Below are 21,400 nucleotides of genomic sequence, written 5' to 3' on the forward strand. Positions count from 1 at the left end.
TTCTCAGCCTTTACTCTGCCTGTGGCTCTTAAGGTAGGGATGAGGGAACTAAGTACTACTCTCTGGATGGGGTAATTCTTCAGTCCCTAATATTGTATGTTTGAATATTGGCAACAAAATATAATGGTAGAAAAATATTGTATACAGAATCTTAACTACCACGTTACAGTGAAGGTAAGTTTATATCGGGAAGCATACATTTAGTATTCTTAACACCACTTCTATGTACCATATACACTACTAGATTGCAAATTTCATGCTAAAATCATAGTTCGAAAATGGACTACAAAAATATCATGAAGGGAAGGATGCTCAAGTAAGTGAAGGTTTGCGTTCTGCTTTACTTAACTGCCCATATTTGTTTCTCCTCTATATATATACTGTGCCTGGAGTTGTAAAAGACTTTTGTAATTTTACAGCTCAGCGTGGATGGCACTGTGCTAATCCTATGCTTAAAGACTTTTCTTTTGAAATGGCAACAGACTTCGCCCCTTTCTATCTCGTCGTAGATGGCACTGTGCTAATCCTATGCTTAAAATCTTTGATAGAAAAGCAGATATTTAAGGTGAGCAAATTCAGAGTGTCGCGGATGTTGTAGGGTTCTCTATACAGGAGCTGCTCTCCACCTAAACTTGGGAACTACCCACAGTTCTCTGCTTCTTTTTTGCATATATATCCTTCTCAGTTGTAGTTGCTGAACGCTGATATACTTCCTGAATGGGAGGCAGGTAGCTCTTGGTGGGATCAGCTATCTGGCTTAAACATTCTAAGCATCCTAACCACAAACATGGACAGAAGAGAGCTGCACCACTGGGGTATTAATTAATTAATTTTTGTGGTGCAACTGCTTGATGTGTTTTGGCTGATCAAAGCCTTGATCACAAGCAAAGGGCACCATTTTCAAGAGCATTTTCTAAAATGTATACATACTTACTCGTGATAGACATAGAAATCATCTTGGCAGTTTAGCGTTGCACTAGTCTTCTTTTCTTTTTCTCTTATTACATTTTCATACTTTTCACCATTTACAAATGTCCAAGTTTGCAATCTAATTTTGGATTGGTTACTTATATGCTAATTTATTGCTGCATTCGTTCAAAGTATAGCCATTCTCATACTCAAACTACTTGGTTACCACCATCCTTTATGTTATGCCCAAGAGCGCATACTTCATAAAGTACATTGATAGCGTCAAACATAGCAGCCACTTTCTAGTAAAAAACTCTGCAAAAAAAATATACAGACTTGAGTAAAATGATGTGTAGTTAAAATTATACAGCTAAAGCCATTAACAAATATATCAGTAAAATACCTTAAAATTCCACCCAATGGGGCTTATTGTATAGCTTAGGGGGGGGGTCTGATTGCGGTATTTAGTATACGATTAATATTTTCTCAGGTTCTACCCAATTGGGCTGTTATGCAACTTGACTTTCCATAGCTCTGTCAAGCGGAGGCTGAGAAATGGGGAAGGGCAAAATGTGCTTTCTACATTCATTTTTCCATAGGAAAATTGAACAGCGATACTGCAAAAACTGCTTAATGGATTTATACCAAATTTGGTGGAAAGCAAGATCTTGGTCCAGAAAGTTTGCTTTTTGTGATTTGTATAAATCTGTTCTGTTGTTTTCGAACTATTAAGGCTCATCCTGCGAAGGATCCTCTGCGCGGACTGGTGATCAGATTGGCTGCCACCACATTAAAATCAATGACACCAGCCATCTTAGGACTCGGGACTCAGTCCTGAGTCCTATGAAACACGTTAAAAAAAGATACATGGGGCAGAGTAGGGAATCATGCCCCCATATGTCTGGAGAAGGCATCCCAGGGGAATGTCCCCTGGGGCCAAAAAACATATATGTGATCAAGGGCCTTTGGGCTTGAAACGCGTCATTGCTGTGGTTTGCTTGAGCAGATAATAAAATAACACTTACAGCACCAAATTGTGGTCCGAGCTCCTGTCTTCCACGATAAAGTGAGAAAGTGAGAGGAGTTGCTGTTATATATATATAGGAAGTATGTGTTATATATATATATATATATATACATATATATATAAATATATATGTATATATATACATATATAACACATACTTCCTCACTTAAAAAAAAAATTACCCCGGTACGGTGGCACATTTATATATTTTGGGGAGGGGTGTGTGGTCCCTCTCCCTGAATCTCTACAAGGCTCTGAGGACCTCATCCTCTGTGGCCAATGTAAAAAGGGGAGGGGGCCTTAAAGTGTAGCATGCCTAGCAACTCTAGGGCCCCGTGGATCCCATCCCTGTAGGCTGATTTTTTAAAAAGAGGAGTGGGGCCACACACCCCATCCCTGAGGAGGTATTTCCCAAGAGACTGCATCCCCTGCGGCCTGATACTTAACAGTGTCCCGGGAGCCCACCCCTGTGACACTGTCTGCACTCTCCTGGGCAGGGACAGGAACTTTGCTATTGCACGGTTGGAGCAGTAAATAAATGCTGCTCCCACCCTGTTGTGAGCAATGGGAAGGTTCTGGCTTTTGCCTGCACCCAGTATGGTGCTGGCTGGAAAGCCAGCCAGGCCACTGGGGCCCCCGTGAGGCCTCCAACAAAGACTGCATTGTGGGTGCCCTAAGTAGGCACACACAAATTATCCAAGATTTGGCCTGCTTCGTCCAGGTGAGCTGGCAAGGACTGCAGGGGCCCTTAGGCTCTTCCAAGGATTTCAAGGTTGTGGGTGCCCCGGAGGGGAGGGGGGGCACCAGGGTACCCGCTATAAAATATATAAAATAAGTAGCGGGGCAGCTCCCACCACAATGGTGGCTGGGAAGCCAACTGGGGCTGACGGGCCCTGCACACCCCATGGCCTCTACATAAAAACAAGGCTGGGAACCAGGACACTCAGAAAGTAAAATATGTTTTTAAAATTAAAAAGGAATAATAAATGAGTAACAGGAGCCACTCATTTATTAGTTTGAAGGAGTGCCCCATAATGCTCTGCAAGGGGATTTTTGTTTATTTTATTTTTGAGCATTGTGGTGCCTCTAGAAAAAGGAGGGGCAGCACCAACCCTTCTTTTTAAATGTTGTGGGGGGCTGCAGGGAGTGCTGCAGCCACCCAGCAACATAAAAAAGCACATCTCCTGGGGTTAGTAATCCCATGACCCCAGGAGAACTTACCATATTTTTTTAAAGCAATCCTAGCTGGAGCTTTATGCTCTTCAGCTAGAGTTCAGGGCCCCTTTGGTTGGTTCTAAGGCCGCATTTTGAGCCTGAAATGTTTTTAAAAAAAATCTCAAAGACATGTTGATTATATTGTTTAATAAAACTTTATTAACATTTTTCAAGAAAACCCCTTTTATTAAACATTGCGCTGTGTGAATTAATAAAATTTACATTTGATCTTAAATATTGGTGATATATTGATGAAAAATAAGTGTGTTATATATATATTGTTATGGTGACCCCTTCAGAAAGCCATTAGCCCCACTTTTTAGGTTTCACCTGCACAGCGCTTGTGAAATCTATTGTATTTAATAAAAATGTTAAAAGGGACTTGCATCCCGCCCTACCATTACATTTGTTTGTGTCCTTGCCACTTACTTTTCCTCAGTTTCTGTTGGTTGTAGCATACCATTTCCTGTTGTTCTCTGTGTTTTCTTCTTATCAGTGTCCCGAGGCCAAAGTACTCTTTTCCATCCACTTGAACTTCTTTGTTATTTTAATTACGAGCAAGCACACAACTTTTTTTCAACCTGCTTCTTGGTTACTGTGCTTCTTACGGAATTTAAACGTAACATTTCTTGTACTTGGTGCGAGTTCTTCACATTTTTTTGGTCCTAGGTACAGGAAGATTAAGCGATTTGCTTACAGGATGTAGAGCTGATACCAAGACTCAAACCTGTTTCCCCAGCTCTAAAGTTGGCAACTCTGGCTGCTGCACCACATCCTCTCTCCTCTCTCTGAACCTTGTTCTCTTCAGCTATCTGAAAGGAGGGCACTTAAGCAAATAAAGCAGAGGTGTAGCAAAGATGTCATGTGCCCTAAATACACTCCATTCAACTGCATCATAGGATGCCCATTCATTCCAGTGGATTTGCAAATGACCAAACCAATTGTCTAACAAGTAAACATTATTTTCAATTACTCTAATGTGTTTATAGCATCTATCCCCAAGGCAAGACTTTTACAATGGCTAGGGCTGGTGACTTTTAGAACTTGAAAACACCCGGGAGTTTTGGCGTCATGTGAATTTGGAAATATTTGTTTACAGCTTAGGCCCCTTGCTAAATGGACTTGGTACGGGCAGCATCCATCAGCAAGGGCCTTTTATTCTTTCATCTCCCGTCATCTTTGCTTGCTCATCATTGGTGCTTGCACTCCTCTGATGGCCTTTGATCCCCTTCTTTCCAAGATGGAACTCAACCATGTTGGCAGATTTGCTTTGACCAGTGGCAGGATCTTGCTGCGAGTGCCAAGGAAGGCTGCTTTACACCTTTATTTTACAGCACTACTTTGAACCAAATTACACCTCTTTCACACTGTTTACAGTTTACCCAGTTCACCTAAGGTGTTACACCGCGCTCAAAACCAAGAGATACTGCTGCAAAGCGCCCCGAAACAGACTGTCATTGTTTAACAAGCAAGTAGCTTGATTTCACCATGTTTTCTGTGGTTTGTTGTGTGAGGAAGGGTGATTATTATGCATTTATAATGAGTTAAATTCTCATGCTAACAGTGTAGTAAAATGTAGTTTGTGCTTTACACGAGCACCTGTTACATTACACATTCATTTTTGTAGTCATGGGGAGATTAAATGATTTACCCAGAATCACGAAATGTAGAGCTGACATCGAGACTTGAACCTTAGTCCCCAGGTCCGAAGTTGACAGCTCTGACTTCTACACCACATCCTCTTCTCATCTCTTAAGTGAGTTTTCTGGGACTGAGCAAAGGGCACAGAATTTGATCCAGAAGCTCATCTGACACTTAGCCTGTTCACTTGTGTTGCTTGTTTACATTTCCTAACAAGCACTCCTTACGAGTGCATCTGCAGGCCGTCTCTCAGCCTCCTCCACAGTCACACCTCGTTGCTTCCCCTCTCGTTTTATTAATTTCTGTTTCCACAGCCATAGCTCCCATCTTTTTGAGGTAATTCACTCCATCGAATAAACTAATCTCTGGGTCTTTTAAATCATTTGCCTTCAGACTACAGGGGTGAACATTAAGTCCTCTGTGCAGAAGCACACAAGGGACCCTTGTGGCACACCTCAGCATTTATCACTGCAAGATGTCTTTCCAGTCAGAGCAAGGAGCAGCCAGCGACATGTGCTGCAGACTCACCTAATCTCAGTCCCCGGCTTAAGCTTCATTCACACTTTGTCCTCCCCCATTTACCTACTCTTTCCGCTTTATAATACCACCAGTGATAGCACAATATAGTGCCTTTCTCAATATATAAGTCATAACACTTTAACGGAGTTTCAGTAACTTAAATTGCACAACTACTCATGTGGTTGGATGACTGTGGTGGTTTGGACGCAGCGCCCAGCTGCAGCTCCGGCCTTCCGGCCAACCCCCATGCTGCACACAGCCGAAGCCCGTGCATGGCGTGTGGTTGGCTGCTCACATGGGGTTGGATGCAAAGCCACACCAAAGGCCAGGACCTGCAGCCAACCTTGTGCGTGCACAGTATGGGGTTTGCGTTATGTATGGTTATGCCCTATCTCTAACCTCCTAACTTCTTGCTAAAGCCTTGAAAAATGTGCATTGCTTCAACTGGACAAACACATAGGCAATTTCAACTTGACTCCTTTCAATCCAGTTTCAGGAAAGGCTGCAGTATTGAAACCGCCATGCTGAACATTGTGGATGTCATCCACAGTTCACTAGATAATGGTGAGGGGCTTGCCTTCTTACACTCCTCGACCTCTCTTCAGCATTCGATGCAGTTAACTATTCTTCCTTACTTAATTCGCTTAAAGCTCGCTTTGGCCTTAATGGTGTGGTCCTCAAATTGTTCTCTTCTTTCCTCCAACACAGAACATAACACATCAAAATCAACGCCTGCCTGTCAATCCTAAACCTGTCTCCCTGGGTGTCCCCCAGTGCTCTATTATCTCCCCCTCTCTCTTCAACCTCTTTATGGAACCCCTTACCCTCATTCTGAAACAAGCTGCGATCAACTATCACCTCTATGCTGATGACACCCACCTTTACTATAAAATTGAATCCCACTTGGATATACTTAATTTAAACAATACCCTGAGTAAGATCCAATCCTGGTTCTACTCCAACCATCTTAAACTGAACCCTAAAATAACTGAAATGATTCTCTTCTCTTCAAAAAACAATCGGCTCCCCATCCAAGGCTGGATCTCAGATCTCAATACACTCAATAGATTGCTCTCCTTATCTGACTCAGCGAAATCCCTAGGGTTCACTCTTGACAAAGAACTGGCTCTTAAGGACGACTTAAAAGACTCGGCTAAAGGAGCACTTTTCACTCTCCTACACCGTAAGAAAATCAAACCCTACATTCCTTTAGATGACTTCAAATGGGTTGTCCAATCACTAGTCCTATCTAAACTTGACTTTGGCAACGCTTTCCTCACAGGAAACCCCAAGGTACACCTAGCCCCCCTTAGAGATGTGCTCAACTTGGCGGCCAGACTCATCACTGACTGTAAACGATTTGACCACATCTCCCAGGCCCTCAAAGCCCTAAATTGGCTACCCGTTGAAGGAAGAAGCTTTTATAAGACTGCATGCATCATGCACAAAGCCCTTCACCAGCAAACCCCATTGTAACTAACAAACAAACTCAATGAAGCGGACTGTACCAGACTGAAGAGAAGCACCAATGTGCTCCTTCTTGTCCCCCCAACTTTAAAAAAAGAAATCCACCCAATCTCGCTCCTTTTCTGGTAACGCTCCAAACATCTTGAATGCCCTCCCGCATTACCTGCACTGTAATCCGCCTACCTCAGCTTTAAAAAATACATAAATATCACAGTCTCAACAAATACTGGGGTCCATAATCTCTCCTCTGACCTTGCTTTCTCTTTCCCCTGCATTTCCCCTGCATTGGTTATCTTCAGTTTTTCCTGATCCTCTCTTTCCTCTCCATCTTTACATATCATCCTCTCTTCTCTGCCCTAAATTGCTACACCAATTTATATTGTTTATATGTTTATTACACGCTAACCACCCTGAATTTCTGCCCCCTTTTCTTAATGTGAGATGTACCTGCGTGTTTTGTTACCCTGAAAAATTCCTAAAGTTATTTTTGCCCCATTTTAACTTTATGCGAGATGTACTTGCTTGTTATTGTTTACCCTGAACAACTGACTTTCTTGATTGCTTCTGTTCATGTAAAGCGCTCTGATACCCCTGGATATAGCTAGCACTTTATTTAACCTTTCAAATAAATATATAAAATATAGTAATAACATATTATTTTAGGTTAAAATAACCCTAGAAATTATACATATTCGCTGACAAAAACAAAGATTAAAGGGGTGTCATCATTAGGGGAACATTTCATTCGAAACATACTGTTTTAAGCCACTGAAATGCACTGGTTATATATATCTCAAGTAACTTTAACTCGACCCATAAAGTAATTATAAATCACGCCCTTGCCATGAACTGTTAATTACCTCCAATATGACATCACTCATGACATGTTCTTTAAACATCTTTTATAACATGACTGAAACATCTGAATTGACATCATTGATGACAATATTGTGCATGGCAGGGGCATGAGTTATAGTTACTTTAGGGTAGTGAGTTACAGTTACTTGATATAACTATAAGTGGGGAATTTCAGTGGTTTTGTTTGTTTGAAACAGGGGCCTCTAAACTTTTCAGTACGAGGGCCACATTTATTTTATTTTACAAATATTTGCTGGCTGAAAAAAATCAAAGCGACTACTCACCTCAAAACCATACCATTTGTCTCTCTCACCAGCCAGTCCCTTGTGCCAGTACCCATCACACCTCTTCTCATGACCCCTACCACTCTTCATTCATATTTACTCTCCACCAACCGATCCATCATTCGTCCATCATCCATTGCCACCAACCTTATCCACTGCCCCATCTCTTTCATTTATCCATCTTACCAACTCTACCTTTGCTTTCTTCAGTTCATCCCTGGTACTCTCCCCTTACCACTGCATCCTTCCCAACAACCCTACTTACACGTCAGTTCTATCAACCTCCAACTACCTTCATTACTTTCCACGTCAGTCTTCCTTCACTCTTACTCCAACAGGTCTCCCATCACATTTATCACTCTCCCCCTCCCTTAAATCTACCCCTATCCCTTCCCAACCACCACTCTACCTTTTCCCCTTTACGTTAAGAGAAAACAAAGACACAACTTTGAATTAGGCAACAGATGGCCGATGCCATCAATTAAACTGTATATCCTGTGTGCATTATACAATGCACCTCTCTAACCCTATCCATTGCCGCAAACCACACCCTTAAAAGCCCAGGAGAGGACATATAAAATGGCATGCTTGTGCATCCAATACATGTTCAAATTTGACTCTCTCTCATAATGCTGATCTCACACCTACTCCCCTTATCCAGAGGTGCTGAGCTCCGACCACTTGTGTTTAAAGGCCAACCTCAATCTCAGAGGATGCAAACAAATTGTAAAGGCATTAAGAGCCCTGATGGGCCGTAGAGTAAATAAGACTACCCTCACCTGTTCCTCCGATTCTATTACCCGCTCCTCGGTTTCCAGGAACCCCAGCAATAAATGTGAACAAAATGGTGGAGGGACTTGCATTCTTGAACAAAAGCCAATGTCCACTCTGCATCACTCTAATCTTTTAACAAAACTGGGTGGTGCTGGGTATATAAACCAGCATCCTGTCCCATGAGACGTCCAACCAGTGACGATAAGTATGGATGGGTAGAGTGATGGCCATTTCTTGTTCAGGTCCTATTTCTGGATTGCTGTCTTCACTGAGATTCCTCTTGTTCACCCTGCATCATGCCTGTTTTGCCTGACTCTAACATAGTTGGAAGACCTATCTCAACAACTTGCTGCGGACGGGATAACATATTTTATAGGCTGGCATGTGGCCATAGTTTTGAGACTCCTGGTTTAAATAAGTATGTTTTCAATTACTTTTTCACCTAAATATGATGCCTAAGCTCAACAATGGTTGGCACGTGTGATGTCCATGTTCTTCCGCTACCTAGAGGCTGATGTCAACTAATTTGGAGGACTCAAAGAGAGGGTACCAAATCGATGACCATAGATGGTGTATCTATGGTTTATCATCTGTCGCTCACAGTTTTAGAGGGACTGGGCTCCTTCGGCAAGGGCATGCACTTCTTTTTATGTATTGGCGCAGTGCTTAATGTGAGCCAGTGATTTCCGGTCCTCAGCATTGACACTTAACTGTAAACTGTATCATTTGTTTTTAAATGATATCTGAATAAACTGTATACTTTTTATGAAGTCATCATAATTTTTATATTTTCCTCTTTGCTCCTGTTTGATGTGAATGTAGTGTATGTGATTGTGTATCTTGAGAAATACTTACCCAAAGGGGAATTCTCGTTTTGACATTTGTCTTTTGGTACCCCACTCCTTTGGGTTTTTGGGTCCCTCTCTTTTACTAGAGACTTAACTGTAAACACCAGCGCTTGTGACAATCTATCACAAGATGGCACTTTCTGGCTTATTTAGAGATGATCACTACCAAGGTTAATTATTATTTCAATATACAATAAAAAATTACTTTAACCTGCCACCTAATCCATTCTTTTAGCATTAGGGGCCTGACATTGTCTAAATTGTCACTCTTGTAGGAGTGTGATAGTTAGTAGTTGTGTTGTACTTTTATTGGCAGAGGCAATGTGAGGTGCAAGCTGCAGTGTCCTCCTGACCAGAGCCCAGGCACGTATTTTCTTTTAATTACAAATTAAGTACTGCATGTTGGTCCTTGTTAAACTGGATAGAAAAGCTAGACACTTATAATTTAACATGAATTGATGGACATTTCATGCTCCTCAATAAAAAATAAGTACTCTTCATCTGAATCGGACAATGTACTTACTATATATTTTGATGCAGCAACAACAGCATTATGCAAAATTATTTCAGCCACTAATCTTTTCAGTCTTTCAACCCATTCCATCCAAACGTGGAGGCCTGGTAATGGAAATCTCAGCTGCAGCCAACTCTCTTTCCAAGTGTATATGGAAAATACTATTTCCAGATGAAAGTGAAATACATTTAAGTATTAAATGAACCAGTTTCAGTCACAGCATTAACCCCTTGGATGCGTCAGACTCTCTGGAGCCAGCCGACGCATCAGTTCTCATATGCGCGGTCGACTCCCACATGTCCGACCCCATGGCACTGGGAATCCCTCTACACCCAAGAGCCTCGGGAGCTGGGGAAGAGCTTCCCCACCTCCCGAGGCCCCCCCTGGTTTCCGTGAAATGACCATCAGCACGCATATCACGCTGACGTCATTTCAGTGAAACCGAAATTGAAATGAGCCCAGAGGCTAATTTCATTTTCCCTTTCTATGTGCTCAGGGGGCTATCTCAGCCCCCTGAAGACGTCGAAAGTCAGGAGAGGTATCGTTGGAAAGGGGAGAATCTCCCCATTGCAATGGTATCCCTAGTGGCTCCCTAATTGGGGAAGGGCCTTTGCTCCCCCTATATGAATTTGGGCAAATTTAGTCTTTCTGCCCCCCCGAGCGGCAGATGGGGCAGTAGCCCCAAATCTGCTCCCCCGGGGGGCAGAAAGCCCACTAGATACCAGGGATTTAAATCTTTTTTAATTAGGGGTGGGGGATGCCCAATCTGGGCATGCCAATGCCCCCACCCTACACCCAAAAGAAAACAAAATACTTTCTGCCCCCCCCCCCCGTGGGGCAGATCGGTCCAGTAGCCCCCAATCTGCTCCCCCGGGGGGACAAAAAGACCACTAGATACGAGGGATTTTTGTAAAAATTATAATTATGGGTGGGGTCTGCCCAATATGGGCATGCAAGTGCCCCCACCCCCTGGGGGGACAGAAAGCCCACTAGACACCAGCTTTTTTCCCCCAATTAATTTAGGGGTGGAGGTTGCCCAAGATGGGCATGACAATGCCCCCACCCTACACCCCAAAGAAAACAAAATACTTTCTGCCCCCCCCCCCCTTGTGGGGCAGATCGGGACAGTAGCCCCCAATCTGTTCCCCCGGGGGGGACAGAGAGCCCACTAGACACCAGGTTGTTTTCCCCCGACAAATTTCCAGTCTTTCTGCCCCCAGGCGGGACAGAAAGCACACTAGATACCAGGGATTATTTTTTTATAGGCCCGAGTTGGGGACTGCCCAGAATGGGCATGCAAATATTCCCACCCTACCCCCAAAGAAAACAAAAGACTTTATGCCCCCCAGGAGGCAGATGGGGGCAATAGCCAAGCAGAAAGCCCACTAAGCACCAGGGATTTTTTCACATAGGTAGGGGTGGGCGCTGCCTTGAATGGGCATGTCAATGCTCCCACCCAAATAAAAAATGCTACAGTCTTTCTGCAACCATTGGGAGGCAGATGGGGCAATAGTCCTTATCTGCACCCCTTGGGGGGCAAAAAGCCCACCAGCCACCAGGGGTTTATTTTCTCCAAAGTTCGGGATGGGGGCTACCAAAAATGGACATACCAATGCCCCCACCCACCACAAGAAAAGATGCCACAGCCTTTCTGCCCCACCCAGGAGGCAGATTGGGGCAGTAGCAACGTGGACACACCACATTTTGACAGTGAAAACAGACTCTTTTTTGGCAAAGTACCTACCTATAGATTTTGAACCCTAGCTCTGCCGGCACCTAGGGTAACCTAGCAAACATACATTTTTTAAAAGTAGACACGCAGGGGAATCCAGGATGGGGTGACTTGACGGGCTCTCACCAGGTTGTGTTGCCCAGAATCCCATGCAAACCACAACATTTGTCAAAAAAACACATTTTCCTTACATTTCTGTGGTGGAAAGTTCTGGAATCTGTGTGGATCCACGAAATTCCACTAACCCCGCATTCCCCAAAGTCTTCCGAGAAAAATGGTACCTCACTTGTGTAGGTCGGCCTAGTGCTCGCGACAGAAAATGGCCCAAAGCACAACATGGACACACCACATTTTACAGTGAAAGCTGACACTATTTTGCAAAGTGCCTAGCTGTAGATTTTCTTCTTTTTTATTTTTATCCTCATTGGCCTTCTCACCGCCCATTACTCCACGAAACCACCCTTAGGCTGTTCATCTCATATGCTGACTCTGTTGTAGAGGAGGGGCATTTTGCAGCGCTGCTTAAAGTCAGAACCCTCCTCCGGGCATGGCCCCTTAAGTTGGTTGGACTGAGGGACTTCCTCCAAGGCATAGCCACCCTGTCTTCACCTAACCATGGAAGACTGCTAGCTGTAGATTTTGAACACTAGTTCTGCCGGCATGTAGGGAAACCTAGCAAACTTATACCTTTATGAAAATTAGACACCCAGGGGAATCCAGGATATTGTGACATATCTGGCTCTCACCAGGTTCTGTTACCCAGAATCCCTTGCAAACCTCAACATTTATTTTAAAAAAAACACATTTTCCTCACATTTCTGTGGTGGAAAGTTCTGTAATCTGCGAGAATCCACAAAATTCCCCCCAACCCGCATTTCACAAAGTCTTCTGAGAAAAATGGTATTTTACTTGTGTGGGTGGGTCAAGTACCAGTGACAGGCAAGGGCCCAAAACCTATTGAGGCGACATCAAAATTACCTATCACAAAACAACCTGGTGTTGGGTCATTTTGATGTCTCCTCAATACGTTTTGGGGCCTTGCCTGTCGCAGGTACTTGACCCACGCACACAAGTGAGATGCCATCTTTATCGGGAGATCTGGAGAAATGCTGTGTAGAAGGAAAGTTGTGGATCCACGCAGATTCCAGAACTTTCCCACACATATATCTGAGAAAAAAAGTGATTTTTTCCAGCTAAATTTGAGGTTTGCAGGGGATTCTGGGTAGAAAATGTTGGGGGGCCACTCAAGCCACACATTGCTGGACTCCCCTGGGTGTCTAGTTTTCATAAATGTGTGTGTTTGGTTGTTTCCCAAGATGAACACCGAGCCCGGGGCAAAAAACCCACGTGGCCCCCCTTGCAAAACCAGGTCGTTTTGTGATAGGCAATTTTGATGTCGCCTCAATATGTTTTGGTCCCTTGCCTGTCGCGGGTACTTGACCCACCCACGCAAGTGAGGTATAATTTTTATCGGGAGACCCGGGGAAACGCAAGGTGGTAGGAAATTGGTGGATCCACGTAGATTCCAGAACTTTCCCACACAGAAATTTGAGAAAAAAAGTAATTGTTTTTCAGCTAAATTTGAGGTTTGCAGGGCATTCTGGGTAGGAAAACGTTGGGGGATCCACTCAAGCCATACCTTCCTGGACTCCCCTGGGTGTATAGTTTTCAGAAATGTATGGGTTTTGTAGGTTTCCCTAGAAGCCGCCGAGCCTGGGGCCAAAAACTCATGGGACCCCCCCCTTGCAAAACCAGGTTGTTTTGTCATAGGTCATTTTAATGTCGCCTCAATAGGTTTTGGGCCCTTCCCTGTTGTCGGTACTTGACCCACCCACACAACTGAGGAATTTTGTGGCTCCACACACATTCCAGAACTTTCCTCCAGAGAAATGAGGAAAGTGTTGTTTTTTTGAAAAATTGTGTGGTTTGCAAGGGATTCTGGGTAACAGAACCGGGTGAGAACCAGACAAGTCACCCCATCCTGGATTCCCTCGGGTGTCTAGTTTTCAAATATGTATAGGTTTGCTAGGTTGCCCTAGGTGCCAGCAGAGCTAGGGTTCAAAACTGACAGCTAGGCACTTTGCAAAAAAGAGTCAATTTTCACTGTGAAAATGTGGTGTGTCCATTTTGCGTTTTGGGCCTTTTCCTGTCGCGGGCCCTTGGCCTACCCACACAAGTGAGGTGCCATTTTTCTCTGAAGACTTTAAGGAACACAGGTTGGGCGGAATTTCGTGGACTTTCCACCACAGAAATGTGAGGAAAATTGTTTTTTTTGGACAAATTTCTAGATTTGCAAGGGATGCTGGGTAACAGAACCTGGTGTGAGCCAGTCAAGTCACCCCATCCTGGATTCCCCTGGGTGTCTAGTTTTAAAAAAATGTATAGGTTTGCTAGATTTCTCTAGGTGCTGACAGAGTTAGGGTTTAAGATCTACAGCTAGGCACTGTGCAAAAAAAGGGTATGTTTTTACTCTGAAAACTTGGTGTGTCCACGTTGTGTTTTGGGCTGTTTCCTGTTGCGGGCACTAGGCTTACCCACACAAGTGAGGTACCATTTTTCTCTGAAGATTTTGGGGAACGCGGGGTGTGACGAATTTTGTGGATCCACGCAGATTCCCGAGCTTTCCACCCCAGAAATGTGAGGAAAATGTGTTTCTGTTTAACAAAGTAGAGGTTTACAATGGATTCTGGGTAATAGAATCTGGTGGGAGCCAGTCAAGTCACCCCATCTTGGAATCTTCTGCATGTCTAGTTTTCAAAAATGTTTAGGTTTGCTAGGTTTCCTTAGGTGCCGGCAGAGCTAGTCTACAAAATCTACAGCTAGGCACTTTGCAAAAAAGGGTCTGTTTTCACTGTAAAAATAAAGTGTGTCCACATTACGTTTTGAGTCATTTCCTGCCACGGGCACTAGGCCTACCGACTCAAGTGAGGTACCATTTTTATCGGGAGAGTTAGGGTAACACAGAATTGTAGAGCAACTGTTATTACCTGTTGACTTTCGATGCATTTCTGCCTTCCAAATGAAAGACAATGTGTAAAAAAGAAGTCATTTTGAAAAATGACCTATAATTCTCAAGCTAGTACGGGTACTCACAATTTCGGAAATGTGCAAATATCTACTATTTCTAAATTCTATATTTTGTTTCAATTTCAGAAATACATATGTGTCGCTCAAACCGATTTTTCCATATATATATTTTATCAAATGAGTTGCTAAATAACAGGTACATAATAAAAAAACATTGCAAGACGCTGCTCAGTTATTGGCTCTGGGTTCGTCGGGTTCTTGGTGAACCTACAAGTCCTATATATCCTCACAACCAGAAAGGTCCAGCTTATGGAACGGTATATTGCTTTCAAACAGCTTTCATAATTAGAAGAAGTTACAGGTGAAAACATTGACACAAATGGCTGTTTTTTTCAACTAATTTTCAATTTTTCCTATATTCAACGGTTTCTATAAAGAAACCTTAAAGGATCTACACAAATGACCCATTGCTGAATTCAGATTTCAGTCTGAGTTTCTAAAATGTATAGCTTTCCAGGATCCATTATTGCTTTCATACCCATTTCTCCCATTAACTGGAAGGAGGTTGAAAGCACAAAAAAAGCAAAATTAGGCTATGTTCCAGAAAAATGCCATAAATGTGTGCTTGTCCCTGAAAGCTGGGAAGATGGTGATTTCAGCACCACAACCCCTTTTTTTATACCAATTGCAGGGAAAAAACAGACGCTTTCATCTGTAGCACTTATTTCTCATTTTCCCCCCAACATTTGTTCAGCTGTATTTTGGCTAATTTCTGGGTCCCCTCCAAGGGAATCCACAAACCCTGGGAACCTTTGGAATCCCCATGATGTGGGAAGAAAAGGACGCACATTTGGCATGAATACCTTTTGTGGTGAAAAAGTTACAGGGGCCTAAGCACGAACTACCCCAAATAGCCAAAAAAAGGCTTAGCACAAGAGGGGAAAGGGCCTAGCAGCAAAGGAGTTAAGGCTACTCTGATGTACTCAGCACTTCAGTTGGGAGGTTCTAGTGCGGGGAAGGCTATTTGAGGAATTGTAGGAAGTCTCTACCACAATGTGGTCCAACATTTTACATGCAGCCTCTGGAGGAGTTGAACAGTTCTTGGGCTGAGTGGGGTCCCATGGTGACGTGTGACTACTGGACACACAACCCTCCAGAGATCTCTATGGGGCAATCAGGCATATACAAAATAAGTGGACCCTCTTCTAAGAAGGTTATTACACCAGTGTACCCTGTACATGCGTGGCATGGAATGAATGAATAAATAAATAACCAGCCACCCTTTCCCTTAAGGGTATTAAAAGGGTTATACTGATCCTGGCAAAAGTCACTGGCTTGGGGTGCATGGCAGAAACTAGTTGATCATGTTTAATGGCCATGGATTGATAGTAACTCCAACTAGTTAAGCTTTCCCAGAATTTTACCTTGTCAGAAGGACCCATGAATACTGATATGGGCACTGCCTAGGCATTTTTTAAGATTACCTCACATAGATCCCGCACACAATTTCCTTAAAAAGTGCTCCCTTGTTAGTAAAGAGGTCATAGCATGCTCTGACCCTTAGAGGGTCTGGAAGAACTTGATGAGGAAGCATGTCACTGGATATCATTCAGTGAGTGAGAGTTCTTTTAAGAAAAAGGTATTTCTCCTATATCCAGTGGGCCCACCTTAAGTGACTCGAGGTTGAATCAAGCTTGATTGTAACCCGACATTTTACCCACCATGTTATTGATCACATCTCTTACCCAACCTGTCATCCTTTGGGGGGTTTCCCTTTATAGATACACTGTCTAATTCGTAAACGCTGTAAGTTTCAACCTGTCGGTTCTAGGAAGCTTTAGGAGATACAGGTAGACCAAACCGGTTGTAGAATTTGCTAACAGTTCTCCTTTTTCCTATGCACCAGAGCACATGAGAGCATGAGTGCTCAGATGGAGCTTTTTTCACTTACTTGATGCACATCACATTGGAGCCACTTTCTCCCTCTTCAGATGCAATATAGAGCAGCAAACAATATATGCCCATGTAAAACAGAATTTAAGATTCTTACTAGCATAATCCTTTGGGTTATTTGGAGATCTTTTCTTTGCTCAGGTAATTCCATTTACTGTTTTTAAGCATTATGAAACAGCCAGGAATTTTTTTTCCAACGATGGTGCTCTTTATAGGTTGAATTATTCAGATCTGTGGTAAGGCTGGGGCCATGTTAATGTGGCTACTAGTCGTACTGTTGTCTGACCAATCAGCAACTTGTTTACAAATTGCTTTCACTGTCTTTATTTGTTGCTATTGAAGTCCAAGGGCATAATTCAAAACTGCTTAAGTAAGTTTTTAGAGGCTGTGTTTCAATGTGTCTCTTACTATAAAAGTGCTCCCTTACAAGATAGCTTGGATCATCTTGAATGGACTGAACTAAACTTTAGTGTTGTACATTTTATTTCTGTAGGTGAAATCCTCCAATCTCCTGGGCTCTTCAAGGATCCCTGCCATGATCTATGCTTAATTGATACATTGAACTAAACTATTTTACTGCAGATGAAAAAAAACATAATTATCTCATTGTACCTCATACATTAAATTATACTGATCAAATCTGTGGGGATCACAGGGGTGAATATTGTCATGTGAGATACATATGGAATGCATGGCCTACAATTATAAACTTAAACCAGTACCAGAAGAAAAAGTAATGTTCTGGGAGTACGACTCAAATACGTAAGTTTTGGCTTCTGAAATCTTGTGTGACATTCTGGTCACATGTTCAAATCTGAACAAATCCAACTCAGTCTTTCATCATTCTTTAGATGATCAGATATATATTGAGTATATCATTATATTGAGTAATTTACAGAACTCAAAATGACAGCATTGTATTATGAAGAGATGTATGAAAAAGTTATTGTGTATACATTATTATAATTCCCAAAACCACTCCTTCTATAGGAAAGGTGATCATTGATAAAGATAATTGACCTCCTGATTTATAGCTTACTTGTATGTATGAGAATGGCTTGATAAAATAGTTGTACTTTTACCCCCAAATCTTTTTTACCAGTGAAAATAACTGTGTAGTCTTCCACTGTGCGATTTCACTAACTTTCATACCTTTGGAGCTAGAAAGAATGTATATTTTTTTTGCTAAAATATGCTGATTATGCAACACATGATTGATTAAATAGCAAATGCGGCAAACCTATAGTTATGCGAAAATCAGTATGGCCACATAATCGCATAATTCCAGTAGCCTAGCCAATAAGTGTTGCTTGTATGTAAAGGTAAGCTAAACCAATTGGAATTGCCAATGCTTGTTTTCTTGGGCTGTAAGTCCTGTCACTTTTGTCAAATTTCTGGACTTGCTCCATTATCTTTTCAAGGATCCAGATTCTCCAAGAGGGATATTGGATTAAGGAATGGATGAATGTAGCCTAGATATACCATTCTTAAAAGCAACGGCCTCAGCAGAAGTGATAGTGTTATTAAAAGGTCATGAACTACCATTATTCCAGTACAAGAAGTCACAAACTACCGTTATTCCAGTGCAAAAATTTCAGAAAGGGTAGGCACCATTGTGCTCTTAATTCACACTAAATAAGAAATTCTCTTTTTATGCCACTAAAACCAATGCAGAAGTGGGCACGATTTTGCCATGGTTGTTAGTAGCTTTTGGAAAACTGCTATCTTTATTCCATGGAAAGCACCATACTCATGGTAGGGAATAAATGGAATGGATGGGCATTTAAAGACCTGTCAGCCTTAGGATGGTCTTCCCTCAAACGTTTTGCCGTACTCTTCCTTTTTTTTTCTGATCTAATTTTTGTTGGCCTTAGGACTCCCTACACGGCGCTCCTCAGTCCTGTAGTTTGCTGGGAGCCTGCGGGGAGGAGTCTCGAGACCCAGTTTAGGTCCCGCAGGAGCATGCTCCAGACCATCCTGTACAACATGCAGAGGAGGACCACAAGGCTCTTGCTGGAGTGAAATGACGGAGTACAAATTGGTGGTGGTTGGAGCTGGTGGTGTTGGAAAAAGTGCTTTGACTATTCAGTTAATACAGAATCACTTTCTAGATGAATATGGCCCTACAATTGAGGATTCCTATAGAAAACAAGTAATTATCGATGGTGAGACATGCTTGCTGGACATTCTAGAGTGCCATGCGAGACCAGTATATGAGGACAGGGGAAGGATTCCTTTGTGTGTTTGCAATCAACAACAGCAAATCCTTTGCTGATGTTAACCTTTACAGAGAGCAGATCAAGAGAGTTAAAGATGCTGATGATGTCCCTATGGTGCTAGTAGGAAACAAATGTGACTTACCAACGAGGACAGTGGACACAAAGCAAGCTCAAGAATTTGCAAAGAGCTATTGAATTCCATTCATTGAAACCTCAGCAAAAACAAGACAAGGTGTTGAAGATGCCTTTTACACATTAGTAAGAGAAATAAGGCAGTACAGAATGAAAAAGCTTGATAGCAGTGAAGATACTAATCAAGGTTGCATCGGCCTGTCCTGTTCAGTGTGGTAATCCTGTGAGCTCATTTTAAGATTTAATGCCGATGGAAGAACTTCTCTGTTGCTGGGATAGTCTCCCGCTGTTTTCCTCCCAGGGCAAGGTGATATTGAGTGATTCACTGTCAGTTGCTCCATCATTCGTGCTGAAGAGACTCGCCCATGAAATCTGATCACCTGCCCCGACTGAAAAGGATGCTTTTGTCAGAATTCTCACATGGAGTATATTTATTTAATTTCTTATTTTGATGAGATTATTCAGTTATATTTTTTTCTATTTCACCATGTAAGAAAGATGTCGCCCCAGTACTCGGTCCCAGTGCTCATATGGTATATTTCTTAGCTGTCATATATTTTTAATTTTATGCGCAAATTCATAAGACCAGGTGTATGTAAGATAACTAGTAAAATATCTATTTGTAGAGGCACAACACAATACCAAGCAGACCAACTAAAAGGAACAAATCAAATTGACTGTGAGCGATTACAATAAATAAAAGTTCAGCATATAGGCAATATAGCGCTCTGTGAATTTGGATCCCAAATCATTTTCTATGGGTGTTTCCATGCAATTGCTTTCATGCATTCCATATTCAAGGTTACACAAATGATATTTTTTCAACAGGACAGTATTTTACACAAGCCTGTGTATACAATGTAACACAAAAGAATGCTTAAATGTGATGTATATATTTGGGCCAATGTTGAAGTTCATCAAGATGTTCCTAAAATCCCAGAAAGCACCTTGGTGCCCATGCTCACGTTGGTGTGCCAGTTCTATAAACAGATGTGTTTTTCTCAAGTTGTAAAGTAGCACAAATAATAAAGTTTCTTTAAAAAAAAAAAGGACTCCCTACACTTTACCACTGCTAACAAGTGCTAAAGTGCGTGCACTCACTGCCTTAAACATGGTAGGACTGGCTTGCTCCCAATTGGCAACTGTAATGTACTCGTAGTAAAGTGATAATACATGTACCCAGGGCTTGTAAATTAAATACTACTAGTGGGACTGCAGCACTAACTGTGCTACCCATTTAAGCAGCCTTTCAAACATGTCTCAGGTCTGCCATTGCAGCCTGTGGGTGAATTTTTAAACTGTCAAGTTGACCTAGCAAGATAAAGTACTTGCCAGGTCCAAACCTTCCTTTTTAATGCATATAAGTGACTTCTAGGGTAGGCCGTAAACAACCCAATGGGCATGGTGCAGTGGATTTGAAAAGTTGGCCATGTACTTTTAAGTTTTGCAGGTCCTGTTAGTGAAAAACTGTTATATTTAGTTGTCACTACTTCAAGGCCTACCTCTCCCATAAGATAGATAACTCTGAATGACCTTATTAAATTTATTAAGAGATAACTTTAAATTGGGAACAGGTAGGAATGTAAAGTTCGTTATCTAAAGAATTGTAATTTAAAACCCTCTTCAATGGTAAAGGCGGGTTGTAGGTGACAATTCTGAAAATGCGACTTTTAGAAAGTTTGCCTTATCTTGTACCAATCATTTTGTGCCTGAAGCCTGAATCCTGAGTCATATGGCTTGGAGTACCTGGCAGTTGGTCGTAGTGTATAGCTCCCAGACAGTGAGTAAAGATGTATTAGGTGTTGGCAGGATCGGCCATCTGTTACTTGATGAGGGGAGAAGCTGTCACCTACCACACATGAACATCACAAATGTTCTGTCTCAGCACACCTAGAAAGGGTTTGACACTGGTCTTTTGTGCCTACAGACAAGCTGTCGCCAGGACAGGGAGGCAGAAAATTCCAAACACCGCTGGGAGTGGGAAACCGCCAGTACCTTCTCTTCTATTGGATACTCAGACCCAACTCTTCAGTGCATGTCGGGGTCCATGGATACTACAGATAAAGGGCTGCTCTGGTTCTCTCCTGCTACAAGGACTGCTACTGTGCTGCCCTACTGATCTGCTCCCCTGCTTCTTGAGAAAGAATATTGGACCTGCACCCTTGATTCCAGGTTGAAGTGACTCCAAGGGTCTGCTGACTGATCTCCTGTTCTGATCTACAGAGATATAACAAGCTCCTGAGGCCTTCCTGCATCTTCCCAGCAGACCTGATGCCTCAAC

The 21,400-nt window shown here is 42.5% G+C and overlaps 1 pseudogene; it reads left to right on the forward strand.

Moving 5' to 3' along the window:
- Positions 1-18,684: 18,684 nt before the first annotated feature.
- LOC144770843 (GTPase NRas pseudogene) lies at positions 18,685-19,644 on the forward strand (annotated as a pseudogene).
- The last annotated feature ends 1,756 nt before the right edge of the window (positions 19,645-21,400 follow it).

This window comes from Lissotriton helveticus, chromosome 1_1, assembly GCF_964261635.1.
Source record: "Lissotriton helveticus chromosome 1_1, aLisHel1.1, whole genome shotgun sequence".
Taxonomy (NCBI): Eukaryota; Metazoa; Chordata; class Amphibia; order Caudata; family Salamandridae; genus Lissotriton; species Lissotriton helveticus.